We start from the raw sequence: 12,298 nt of genomic DNA, 5'->3' as shown, positions 1-12,298 counted from the left end.
CCTGTCCTGTACTGTCTCTAGGAGTTGCTCAAACTCATTTGCATTGAGTCATTGATGCCATCTAGCCATCTCATCTTCTTTTGGCACCACCTTCTCCTGCCCTCAATCTTTCCCACCATCAGGGTCTTTTCCAGTGAGGCAGCTCTTCGCATCAGGTGGCTAAAGTATTGGTGCCTCAGCTTTAGCAGCAGTCTTTCCAATGAACATTCAGGGTTGATTTCCTTTAGGATTGACTGGTTTGATTTCCTCGCAGTCCAAGGGACTCTTAAAGAGTCTTCTCCAACACCACAGTTCGAAAGCATCAATTGTTCCGTGCTTAGCTTTCTTTATGGTCCAACTCTTACATCTGTACATGACTTAGTTTGTGCTGAAATGGGGTCCACCCAGGATGATTAGACACAGAAAACTGAGTATGAGCTTGGAGACAAGTCTTGTGCGGGGCTCTGGGGGCCATGCCCGGGGTCTCCCAGCTCCTTGGGAGGGGTTGATCCATGCAGGGACCCATCAAGCAGAGGTGACCTGCTCTGGACTCTAGACTTGGGGAAACATCTGGTCATCGTGGGTCATTAGGGAAGGAGATGCTCTAAAGAAATGTTCTGTGATCTCTTCTGTGTTACAAGAGTGGAAGCTGAGGTCAAGGATGGTTTGAAGTTGACATCTCATCTCCTATGGCTTCTTGACGAGGGAGGCTTCCCACCTGCGTGGTCAGGGCATCAGAGGAAAGAAGCATCCCAGGTTAGACCTCTGAGATGAATCCGAGTGGAGAATAAGCATTTTAGTACAGTTTCTGTACAATGAAATGTGTTATTGGCTAAGTCACCCTCATGGCATCCCTGAAGAAGACATTTGACGGTAATGTGCCTTGTTACTGGAAAAGGAGGTTTTTAAAGAAGTTTAGTTCACTTCGTATTGGTTTGTTCAGCAGATGAATGGGAAATACAATATTCCAGCGCCCGGTTCTTAGATCAGAGCTCTCTGGTGCCTCGAAGCTGTGTTCTGGGCCCTTGGGTTGGTAATTCAGTGGGAAGGCTGCAGTTGTGTGGGCAGTTTTGTCTGGTGGTGGTGCTCAGCCTGGAGAGTGCGCCTCTGGTCCTGTGGAGAAGAGGAAGTGCAAGGTTTCCTTCTTCTAGAAAATTCACTTCCAGTGGCTGCGGGGGCTCCTCACATTTAGGAAAGATCCAGGGGTTGTCTGAGGTTGTTCTCGTGGAGGTGGTGCCGGCTGGTGCCCTGCAGCCCCCGCTGCCTTTCTCCAGGGGGGCTGAGGCTGAGGGATTGCCTGTGATGCCCCTGCATGGCATGACGAGTGAGCATGTTCTGAGAAATTTACAGTCCCGTGTAAACTGGTGCTGGTTTATCTTTGGGGAGCAGTTGCTTTAGGATTACTAGTGAGTCCAGGCAATTTCACATTGAGAACTGAAGCTTCACTGAATTATTTACATAGTATATGTGTGTTTGATTTATCTTTGTAATCGCTTTTTATCAATTATCTGTGCTTCTTGAAATTTTGATTGTTTTTCTCCCATTAAAAGTGTGAGTTTCAGAAGAGGACGGCTGTACTTTAAGCATAGCTAACTCTAAGTACAGACATGAGTCTCATTGCAAAGCTACGTAGGTTAGTGTCTTCGAATGGAGGGCCCCCTTTCCACCCCGCCCCCACAGGTGAGAAACCGGAACAGAGAGGCTGAGTAACTGGGTCAAGGTCACTCAGCCTGGTCAACATAGTCTGTGTATCTGAAATTTCTCATGTGCATAATGTATTGTGTGCCAGATGCAGTGCCAGGCGCTTTACGTATACACTCCAGTCTTGATGAATTAGAGTTGGTGGTCTCATCTGTGCTTTACAGATGAGAAAAGGAAGCTCGAGAACAGGATGTCATTTCACAGCTGGCTTCAGACCTCAGGTTCACAGTGCCCTCTGACCCTGCCCCTTGGTTCTGTCAATTCTTGGGGTTTCCTATGGTTCCATACGGATTTTAGGGTTGTTTGTTTCTTTGAAAACTGCCATTGGAATTTTGAGAAGGACTGTGTAATTTGTAGATTGCTTTGGGCAAACTGAACAGTTTAACAGTATTTTTTTTCTTTTGAGCTTTCTATTTTGTATTGGGGTGTAGCTGATAATAGAATCAGCTATTCAATTATAGCTGAATTGAAGAATTGATGCTTTTGAACTGTGGTGTTGGAGAAGACACTTGAGAGTCCCTTGGACTGCAGGGAGATCAAACCAGTCAATCCTAAAAGAAATCAGTTCTGAATATTCATTGGAAGGATTGATGCTGAAGCTGATGCTCCAACAATTTGGCCACCTGATGTGAAGAACAGACTCATTGGAAAAGACCCTGATGCTGGGAAATACTGAAGACAGGAGAAGGGGTGACAGAGGATGAGATGGTTGGATGCCATCACTGACTCGATGGACATGAGTTTGAGCAAGCTCTGGGAGTTGGTGATGGACAGGGAAGCCTGGCGTGCTGCAGTCCGTGAGGTCGCGAAGAGTCAGACGCGACTGAGGACTGAACTGAAGAGCTGATTAACTATGTTGTGATGTTTCAGGTGAACAGTGAAGGGACTCAACCATACATATACATGTATCCATTCTCCAAAACTCTCCTCCTATCCAGGCTGCCGTATGACCTTGAGCAGAGTTCCCTGAGCTGTACAGTAGGTCCTTTTGGTTATCTGTTTTATTTTTTAACTTTTTATTTATATTGGGGTTTAGCCAGTCAACAATGTTGTGATAGTTTCAGGTGAACAGCAAAGGATCTCAGCTATACATCCGATCCATGAGCACAGATTGGCTTCCCATTTATTGTGTCTTCTTCAGTTTCTTTTTTCACAACCACTGCCTCCCTCCGAACTCAAGCCAGTTGAGGCCACGGGGATGAGACCACGTTGTCTCGTTTACTTCTCAGCCTCACACCCTCCCCTCACTGTCCTGGCAGAGGAGGCAGGTCTTGTCTCCGGTGCTCTGGACCTCGCCCTAGCATCTCCCCTTCCGTGTGCTTCTCCTCAGCCCCTTTACTCTCCATGCCGCCTCCTGTTAGCATTTGTGTTTTACTGAGCAGCAGGCACTGTTCTACGTGCTTTGCAAATATTCATGTACTTAATTCTAAGACACCCCCCCCCGCACCCCCCACCATCACATAAATACCCTTATTATCCCTCTTCCATACTGAGGCACAGAGAGACTAAGGGTTACCTGACCTGTGATGGAACACAGCACCATTTTTCTCACACCAGGGAGACAGATTCTCGTCCTTGATCCGTCCACTTCCACAACTGCCTGACTTGGTCTCCAGCTTCTCAGTCCACAGCTGGGAGCCTCTGCACTGGTTCCCTCCTCCCGTCATCGCTGTGACCGAGTGCTTGAGCTTCTGCCTCCACTATTTCGTAGAAACACTCTTAACAGTGACTAACCTCCTACTGATAGAGTCTGGTGGCCACTTCTTTCTCTGTAGCATTTGAACTTTGTCGTCACTTCCTCCTTGCAGCTTTTTCAGGGTGTCTGCTTCCATCTCACTAGCTGGCTCTTCTCTCCGCTCTATTGGTGTTGGTGTTCTGCAGGATTTTGCCATGGGTCTTTTCTCTGGTTCCTTTAGAATGTTTCTGGTCATTCTTTCCGGGGAATCTCATCTGCTCCTAGACTTTGCCTTTCTTCTGTCTGTCAGTGACTTGAGTTGTCATATCCTTGGCTCTGCTTTCTCCCTAGGGTGCTCTTTGCACTCATATTTATTGAGTTGCTAACTGCGCAGCTCCTGGTGGACTTTCTCCACCTGCCCCCACCCTATACAAAACTCTCTTTCTCTTCTGTCCCCTACATGTCAGTGCACGGTATTACCGTCTGCTCAGGTACCCAGGTCAGAGCTGTCCTCCCAGACTCTTGTTCATCCTCCAGCATCCAGGCAGAAGCCAGGTCAGCTGGCTGATGGGTAGTCCTATCTCAGGTAGCTCCATCTCCCTCTTTTCTGTAGCAGCAACTCTTACCTCAGTTCCTGTAAGAGCCTTCGAACTGGTCCTCTTGGCCCTAGTCCCACCTTCCCAATATGTGATCCGTATTTTAGTAAGGTTTTTTTTTTTCTTTCTCTAAAATGTACATTTTTTTGAATGGGTAAAGAAGATGTGATGTGTGCACGCGCACACACACACAGAGCGGAATATTGTTCAACTGTAAAAAAGAACTGGAATAATGCCATTTGCAGTAACATGGATGGACCTAGAGTTTATCATACTAAGTGAAGTATGTCAGAGAAAGACAAATATTCTATCACTTACATGTGGAATCTAAAAAATAATACACACAAATGTATATATAAAGTAGAAACAGACTCACAGGCACAGGAAGGAAACAGACTTATAGTTACCAAAGGGGAAAGGAAGTGGAGGAGGGACAGATTAGGATTTGGGAGTTAATAGACATACACTGCTGTATGTAAAATAAGCAACAACTGTACCTCCTGTATGGAGCGTCCCTGGTGGCTCAGATGGTAAAGAATCTGCCTGCAGTGCAGGAGACTTGGGTTCAGTCCCTGGATTAGGAAGATCCCCTGGAGAAGGAAATGGCTACCCATGTGAGTATTCTTGCCTGGAGAATCCCATGGACAGAGGAGCCTGGTGGACTATAGTCCATGGGGTCTCAAAGAGTAGGACATGACTGAGTAGTGCATGCGCGCGCGCGCGCACACACACACACACACACACACACGCACATTTATATAACTGAATCACTGCTGCATAACAGAAACTAACAGTATTATACATTATATTTCAATTAAAAAAATGTGCATCTTTCTAAACAGTATTGCTTAAAACATTAGACTGACTTCTCCACAAACTCAGAATGATTACAAGACCCTTCACAATCTGGCCTCCACTTGAGCCACATCGAGGTACTTGCAGACACCTCCGTGTGTGTTCTCTTCCCTGAGCCTCGGGCATGGACCCTCTGGGCCTCTCTGCCTCCCTCTTGCCAGATCCTCCACTTGTCACCCTCCCATTTGCCCTTTAGGTCTCAGTCTCAGTTCCTGTCACTTTTCTGGCATGATGACAAGTCCCCCGAGCTCCGTGTTTGCTGTGCCCAGTTCCATGTAGCTCCCCACGTGGTTGCTGAGCAGTTGAATGTGACTGGGGTGACAGAGGAGCTGGATTTTAAATTTTATGTAATTTTAGTTTAAATTTACACAGGTACATGGGGCTTCTGGCTCCTATACTGGAAATACAGGGACCATTAGGAGGGGCAGCTGAGTGGTATTTGATCTTCCTGCTCATCTCCACCAAAACACCTCTCCAGCAGCAGCACAATTGCTGATAGTCTTGGAGGGGTTGGAAGAAACTCACTGAAAACAGGCTCAAGAATCCAAAGTATTTGTATGAGCACACAAGAATATTATAATGCAGCAAAATAATTTTATGAAAAGTGATTTATCCAGTACCAGTTATTTTTAGCATGTTCACAGGGTTACTTAAAGAAAAAATATTTATTTGGCTGTGCTGGGTCTTCCTTGAGGCATGCAAACTCTTAGTTGAGGCATGTGGGCTCTAATTCCCTGACCAGGGATCAAACCCAGGCCCCCTGCACTGGGAGCACAGAGTCTTAGCCACTGGACCACCAGGGAAGTCCCCGTGGTTACTTTTTAAATACTAGATTTACATCTGAACTGCTTATACAGAAGCTGCGGACCAAAGAGGCCAGGTGAAATAAATAATCATAATTTCTTTCAAACATTTTGCTTTGGGGTGCCAGGTAACATTATAGGTTTTAATGGTACTTGATAGTGGATTGTTAGCATATATCGATGGAACTTAAAATGGGTGAGAAGGCAGTGTGTGGACTTTGGACTTTTGGAGAAAAGGTGTTTCACCTACGATAAGCACTACAGCAGCGGTTAATGCACTCCTTTCTTGGGCGCACAGCACACAGGTAGCACCTAAAGCAGGGGGAAGAAACTGTGGGTCCTCTGGGCTCTGTTGATGGGAAACACACCAGGTCACGTTGCTCTGGGAGGGTCAGTCTGAAGGCTGCAGCAGGTCCTTACACAAACGGGGAGTTGTAAAGCTAGACAGTTGTCAGTAGCTTGTGGTTCTCCTTTTAAATGGCACAGCATCCGTGGAGAGACGGAAGGTGCTCTCATTTCCTGCCCCAGCCCAAGCCTCTAGCCTCCCTTGTGTGAACAGAACCTTGGGAAGCAGTGCTGCGTGGTGACTTCTCCCTATAAAGTTTGTGGGGAGGAGGGGGTGTTAGGAATATACTGGGATGTTACACATAAGAGCTAATTCCTTAAACACTTTGGGGGCACCTGGTGTGGCATTGGGGGTGTAAAATGACAGATGTAAAATGCAGAGTCCTGTTTGAGGCACTCACCTCTGTGGGCATTGCTGGGCATATTTATAGTCAACAGGGCAACAGTTAGATGTTTTATGATGAAAGAAACACTGAAATACAGTCTGTATTCATGAGTTAACCTTTTAGCTGCTGCTGCTACTAAGTCGCTTCAGTAGTCTCCGACTCTGTGTGACCCCATAGACGGCAGCCCACCAGGCTCCCCCGTCCCTGGGATTCTCCAGGCAAAAACACTGGAGTGGGTTGCCATTTCCTTCTCCAATGCATGAAAGTGAAAAGTGAAAGTGAAGGCGCTCAGCAGGACACTGTTTATTCAGAGAAAAATAGGGAAAAGCAGAAAGAATTCTTCTAATGGTAAAGTAGCAGCATTTAAATTCATTTCACAAAAAAAGGTAAAATATAAAAAAAGAGATAAATGATTCCGGTAGGTTAAAAACTTAACTACCAAATTGATAGGCAACCCATAAAAATTAACTGGATATTGATGATCTAAGCAGTTTATTGTCGGTGAAGATTTTCTCCTTTACTGTGGTCAGAAAATCCCTTTGTCCTCACTGTTCCAGGACAAAGCATCCTTGGCAACTGAACGTGCAGAGCACTTGACAAGTGACCAGACCAGAGCACCGAGGGCTTGTGAGGGTAGTTCTGAAGTAGAAGCAAGAGGTATGTGGTCTGTCAGAACATTTTCTGCTCTTTCTAGGTGTGCGGTGCAGTCTGCAAAGTACAGTGTAGGCAGTTTTCAATTTAATGGGGCACTCAGATTTACATTCAGAATCTAGAAGGCTGTTTTAGAAAATCTGCCGTCTTTTTTGTCATAGCCGCTGATCTTTAAAGACACTAAATTCTCGGTGGTAGCATAGTTTAAAACCTTTCTTATTCTTCAGAATTATTTTATAGGAAAAATTTTGAAGATTTTCAAACCATCTCTGAGAACTAGGCATGAGTAGAGAATTTGGTGTGTTTGGAGGCCTCCTAGACATGGGACAGAAGCCTGAGCAGTGCAGGGTGGGCTCCATGGATCTGAACACCATCATGAAACGTAATCACGCAGATTCCTCATCGGAATCATCATTTTATTAGCAACTGATGTCGAGGAGTTAAGCTCATGAAAGCCGTACAGATAGGTGGATGCTTCAGTAGACTCTTTTTAAAGCAGGGTAGGTGTCTGGTCGTTTTTGTATTCTTGGATTAAACCATCTACAAAATTCAGTTATAAGGCGTCATCGGTAGCCTTAAATTATCTCAGTTGTCCTCATTATGTGAAACAAACGTCACACCTGGTCGTAGCTCATTTTCCCACTTTGCCCATTACAGTCTGCTTGCTGGTTTGGGGTGAACTTATTATCGATCTGTGATCGAAGTGGACACAGTTTTGAAATTTATAACTATATAATAGGATCCCCTTTCAAACTGAAATGTAAGGTTTACCTGCAAGTTAGAATGAGGTCCTCTTGTGAGGGATCTTGCACACTGAGGTAGTGAAAGTGTGAAAGTGAAAGAGTACTCAGGTAGTCACTCAATTGTGTCTGACTCTTTGCGACCCCATGGACTGTGGCCTGCAAGGCTCCTCTGTGCATGGGATTCTCCAGGCAAGAATGCTGGATGTGGGTAGCCATTCCTTTCCCCAGGGGATCTTCTCAACCCAGGGATTGCACCTGGGTCTCCTGCATTGCAGGCAGATAATCTTGACCATTGAGCCACCAGGGAAGCTCAGGTAAGAAGTACTTAAAGCTAGTACTTTTGATTGATTTTGATTTTCTGGGGGGGGAAATATGTGAGGCAGATCTTTACAGGTGGCTGTCAATGACACTGAAGAGTTTGGTGGTACAGTCAGACCATAAAAGGAATGTGCTATGAGCATATTGTAATCTTTTTGTAAACAGATATAAGGTGTGAATTAATTTACTAAGAATAATATGAAAAGTATTTCAGAAAGTGAGTTTTCCCCATGGCACACAGCTCACTGGGGAAAAGGCTCAGAAGGTTTCAGGGTAATGAGGAGAGGGGTCAAGTTAGGGCTGAGCCTTTGCTCTGAGTGCGGGAGATACACACATGCAGAGTTTATGGATAAAGCTTTCATCTTTTATTATATGCAAATATGAGTGAAGACATTTAATTGGCTAGAAGAGGTATTAGCTTTATTTAGCTGTACACAGTGGATAGTTTAAACAGTAGTTGTGTGTGTTAGTTGCTCAGTTGTGTCTGCCTCTTTGTGACCCCATGGGGTATTGCCCGCGTCTCCTCCATCCATGTGATTCTCCAGGCAAGAATAATGGAGTGGGTTGCCATTTCCTTCTCCATAAACAATAGTTATTTTATTGTAATAGTTTTTGATAATAGTTTTGATTGGCAAATAGTTTTATGGTAGCATTGTGTTGATAGAATCTGTATTCATAAGTGTACTTATGGAAAAAAGTTTCCAACTTTGTTATGTAAGTCAGAATAATTATGAAATAATGAATGCAAACTGTTTGCTGTATATTCCAGCCTTAATTCCATTTCCTTCATCACATATAATCTGTTAAAAGAGTAATTTAATACTGTAGTCACGGAGTAAGTAAAGTTTGTTTGGTCCCATTTTTCTGTCTGTAGATTTACCTTTTTGAAACAATGTGTAGTTTCCCCAAATACTCTCTGTAATGCTCTTCCAAAGCCCTTCTCAACCTTAACAGTTCTGTTTCCCTTTAATATTGTTCATTTCCAAGATGGAAATTTGAATTTATGTAATTCCTTTGTATTTCTCTTTTGTTTGTAATATTGTTACCAAAAGGAGGTGTGTGTGTGTGTGGCGGGGCACAGCGGGGAATGGGGAGGGCCTCTGGTTCAAAAGCCAATAAACAGGCTAGGTTGGTGGAAAGGAAAGATTGCTTTATTTCAGATGCTGTCAACTGGGGGGAGGGTGGTGGACATTGTCCGAAGGCCTACTCCTGCCCTGACAAGCAGGGTATGAGAGCTTTTATAGACATAATGGGGTGGGGGTGGGGGGTCCATGCAGAAATAGTACAGTCATCTCTAACCATCTTCGATTGGCCGTGAGTTGTGTGACTAGCATCATCTTGGTTGTTTTAGGTTCAGTTAATTTTCAGTTCTGGGATGCACTTGTTTCCATTTTTTGGGGGGGGGGTCAGTTCTTGGAATTGTGGCAGCTCATGTCCTGGGTACAGTCTGGTCATCATGTAGTTAACTTCTGGTACTTTAATTTCTACAAGACAACTCACAGGATATGGCTCAGAATATTATCTATAGCCCTTGAGAAAGAACTAAAGGTCCTTGACTATGCTTGATGCCTATATTATTATTATTTAGTCCTTAGACAGTTTTTTTTTTGTTCCCACATTTTTCATTTTTCTGATTAAACTTCCTCTTTGACTAAAGTTTTTCACAGGCGAAAGGCACGCAGAGGACATGGTTGAGGGGCAAGGACTATATGGCGCTGCTCCGTTTCAATTTGGCACCTTAGGGCGCCCTCCAGGCTACCCTGAGACCTCTGCCCTTAGTGTCCTGTGACAGTTGGCCTGGCTGTGTTGTTTAGTTGCTCAGTTATGTCCGACTCTTTGAGATTCCATGTCTGTGGGATTTCTCAGGCAAGAATACTGGAGTGCGTTGCCATTTCCTTCTCCAGGAGATCTTCCCAACCCAGGGATCAAATTTGTGTCTCCTGCATTCTTTACCCTCTGAGCCACCAGGAAGCCCGGCCTGGCTCTGAGCTCAGGTTGATGGATAAGACTCCCTGCTCATCACATGTGCTCTGTTCTCGCAGGAAAATAGAAAAATTATTTTCAGCTGCGGTATTGCTGAAGTTTTTTTTTTTTTTTCCTTCTTTTCCTTGAAGGAAAAGAACGTTGGAGGTGTGTGTCAGAGGAGGTTGTTTAACCACACTCTGTCTCCCTACCTTTCAACCAGGCTGAACTGGGGTACAGTTTTAAACTCTCTGAAACAGGATCCCCCTTACAGCTTTCCAGAACTTTTTAAAATGCAAAAGCATGCAGGGAATTGCCAGGTCAGTTAGTTAATCAGTGGCAACTGCAGGAAGAATACACGAATATTCTTCCAAGAGCAGTTGGCGTGCACTGTCCTCTCAGCCAGCCGCTCAGCATGTTGCCTTTGGCGTCCTCCTGTGACTCAGGGTCTCTTTACTGGGGCAACCCTGGATCAGGTGGTCCCCGGGAGCCCCTTCCTTCCTTCCTTCTCTCCTATTCTCACTCCTTGTAGGCTTGGCCCCACCCAGATGTGTGTGTCTGTGTGTGCACACCTGTGCGTGCCAAGTCAGTAGCTTGAAATAGGTCTAGAGTGAGTGGGGAGATACATTTTCAAATGCCATTTTTTTTAAAGTGGGTTAATAATTTAATAAGCACATGGCATCATTACCTTTATACACCAGTCAGATTTTGTCTAAACTATCCCAGGTTCTTTTACAGTATTCAGCAAGGCACAGTAAGCGGTCACCACATTTCATAAAATTTGTGTTACTCTTTCCCTAGTCTGCCCCACGCACATCCTTGCCAAATGGGTTGAAGTACGTTTCTGAAGTTGACCTTTTCCCCATCCCAAATAAATCACACACAGAACTTCCATTTTCTTATTTCTGGACCTGGTTTCTCTTCTCTTGTTTTCCCCTTTATCTACAATACAATTAAGGTAGCATTAAAAAGATAAGGGATGGATCGACATACTTCTTTCACATGGATGTCTGCCTGTGTGGACATGGAGTGTGCAGCTCTGTGTTTGAGCACTGTCCTCACCCCTTGTCTGCATATAATGCTGCTTATCTGAAGTGTTACTGGAATGTGAACTGCTCTGTCTCGGGGCACTCTGAGCTGTATGTGGGAAGATCACGCTGAATGTGTTCTAGTGTCTGCAGCGAGACAAGCAGCTCAGCTGTCTTCTCAGTGGCCTTAGTCTTGGAAGGGATTAATTTCAGGGGGTGATGTTTCAATGTTGAATCACAGGTAGTAAAGGTTGCTCTCTAAAGGACACTGATTCTTGTGCTTTAGTGGGCAGCTTACGTATAGGATACTGTGCATCTTTTGACCAATTTAGAAAAGAAAAAAAAAAGTGCTGAGACCGGGCACTTAGTATAAACTGTGAGATGAGTGCTATTTAATTACTTGCCTTGAAAGAAAATTTATTAGCCCCAGGACTCTTACATAGAAAAAAACCTACCTTTATCTGAAAGGCAGCTCAGAATGTCCAGACTCCTCAAAGTTATGTAGAAATAACTGAAGTATTTCTGCAAGAAACCTGTGAAATAGTGTGTTATGTAACATAGCATTAGATATTAATGTTAACTGCACTTTTTCTTTGTCTTGCAAAAATGATTGTCAACCAGGTGGATGGATATATCTTGAAAATTAAACCACTTTTGGGTGTCCACTGTTTGTAAACCCTTACAGATTAAGACTTGTCACTAAGGGTTGTTCCTAGTCCTTTGGGTGAGGTCAGTCTTGCTTCTTGGTGTGTCATGAATGCCAGGACATGCTTCCCTTAAATGTAAGACGGCATGTCTTTGTTTTACTTGCGTGGTAATTCTTTGAGACCTGTTACCTGTTGTTGAGGGCTTCCCAGGTGGCTCAGTGGTAAAGAATCCACCTGCCAATGCAGGAGATGCAGATTCCATCAGCACAGTCTGGAAGATCCTCTGGAGAAGGAAGTGGCAACCCAGTCCAATATTCTTGCCTGGAGAATCCCATGGACAGAGGAGCCTGGCTACAGTCCACGGGGTAGCCAAAGAGTCAGACATGACTTAGTGACTAAACAACAACAACCTGTTTGTGGTTCCTTCTTATGTTAATTGAGGAGAATCACAGCTGTAGCTCAAGAGGCACTCAGGGTCTGTGAGCCGGACTTACCAAACTTCCACAAGTGCAGAAATCACTTAATAACATGCAGACCCTGGGGCAGGAGGTCAGAGTGGGCTCAGGATTCCACATGTCTCAGCACCCTGCTTCAATGGCAAGGCTGCAG

The 12,298-nt window shown here is 44.7% G+C and overlaps 1 protein-coding gene across 7 annotated transcripts in view; it reads left to right on the top strand.

Annotated features, from left to right (window-relative positions):
- Window positions 1-12,298, top strand: part of CHD7 (chromodomain helicase DNA binding protein 7) — a 190,754-nt gene that overhangs the window by 43,326 nt on the left and 135,130 nt on the right. The window contains exon 1 of one of the 7 annotated variants that reach the window (XM_070382357.1): window positions 6,921-6,997. The exons of the other annotated variants lie outside the window; for them this stretch is intronic. The gene's annotated coding sequence lies outside the window, so the exon portion shown is untranslated. Of the gene's footprint in view, window positions 1-6,920; window positions 6,998-12,298 lie in introns of those variants that run through there. 7 annotated transcript variants of the gene reach the window in all.

The sequence above is a fragment of the Bos mutus genome, chromosome 14, assembly GCF_027580195.1.
Source record: "Bos mutus isolate GX-2022 chromosome 14, NWIPB_WYAK_1.1, whole genome shotgun sequence".
Taxonomy (NCBI): Eukaryota; Metazoa; Chordata; class Mammalia; order Artiodactyla; family Bovidae; genus Bos; species Bos mutus.
This window is presented reverse-complemented; position numbering and strand designations above follow the sequence as displayed.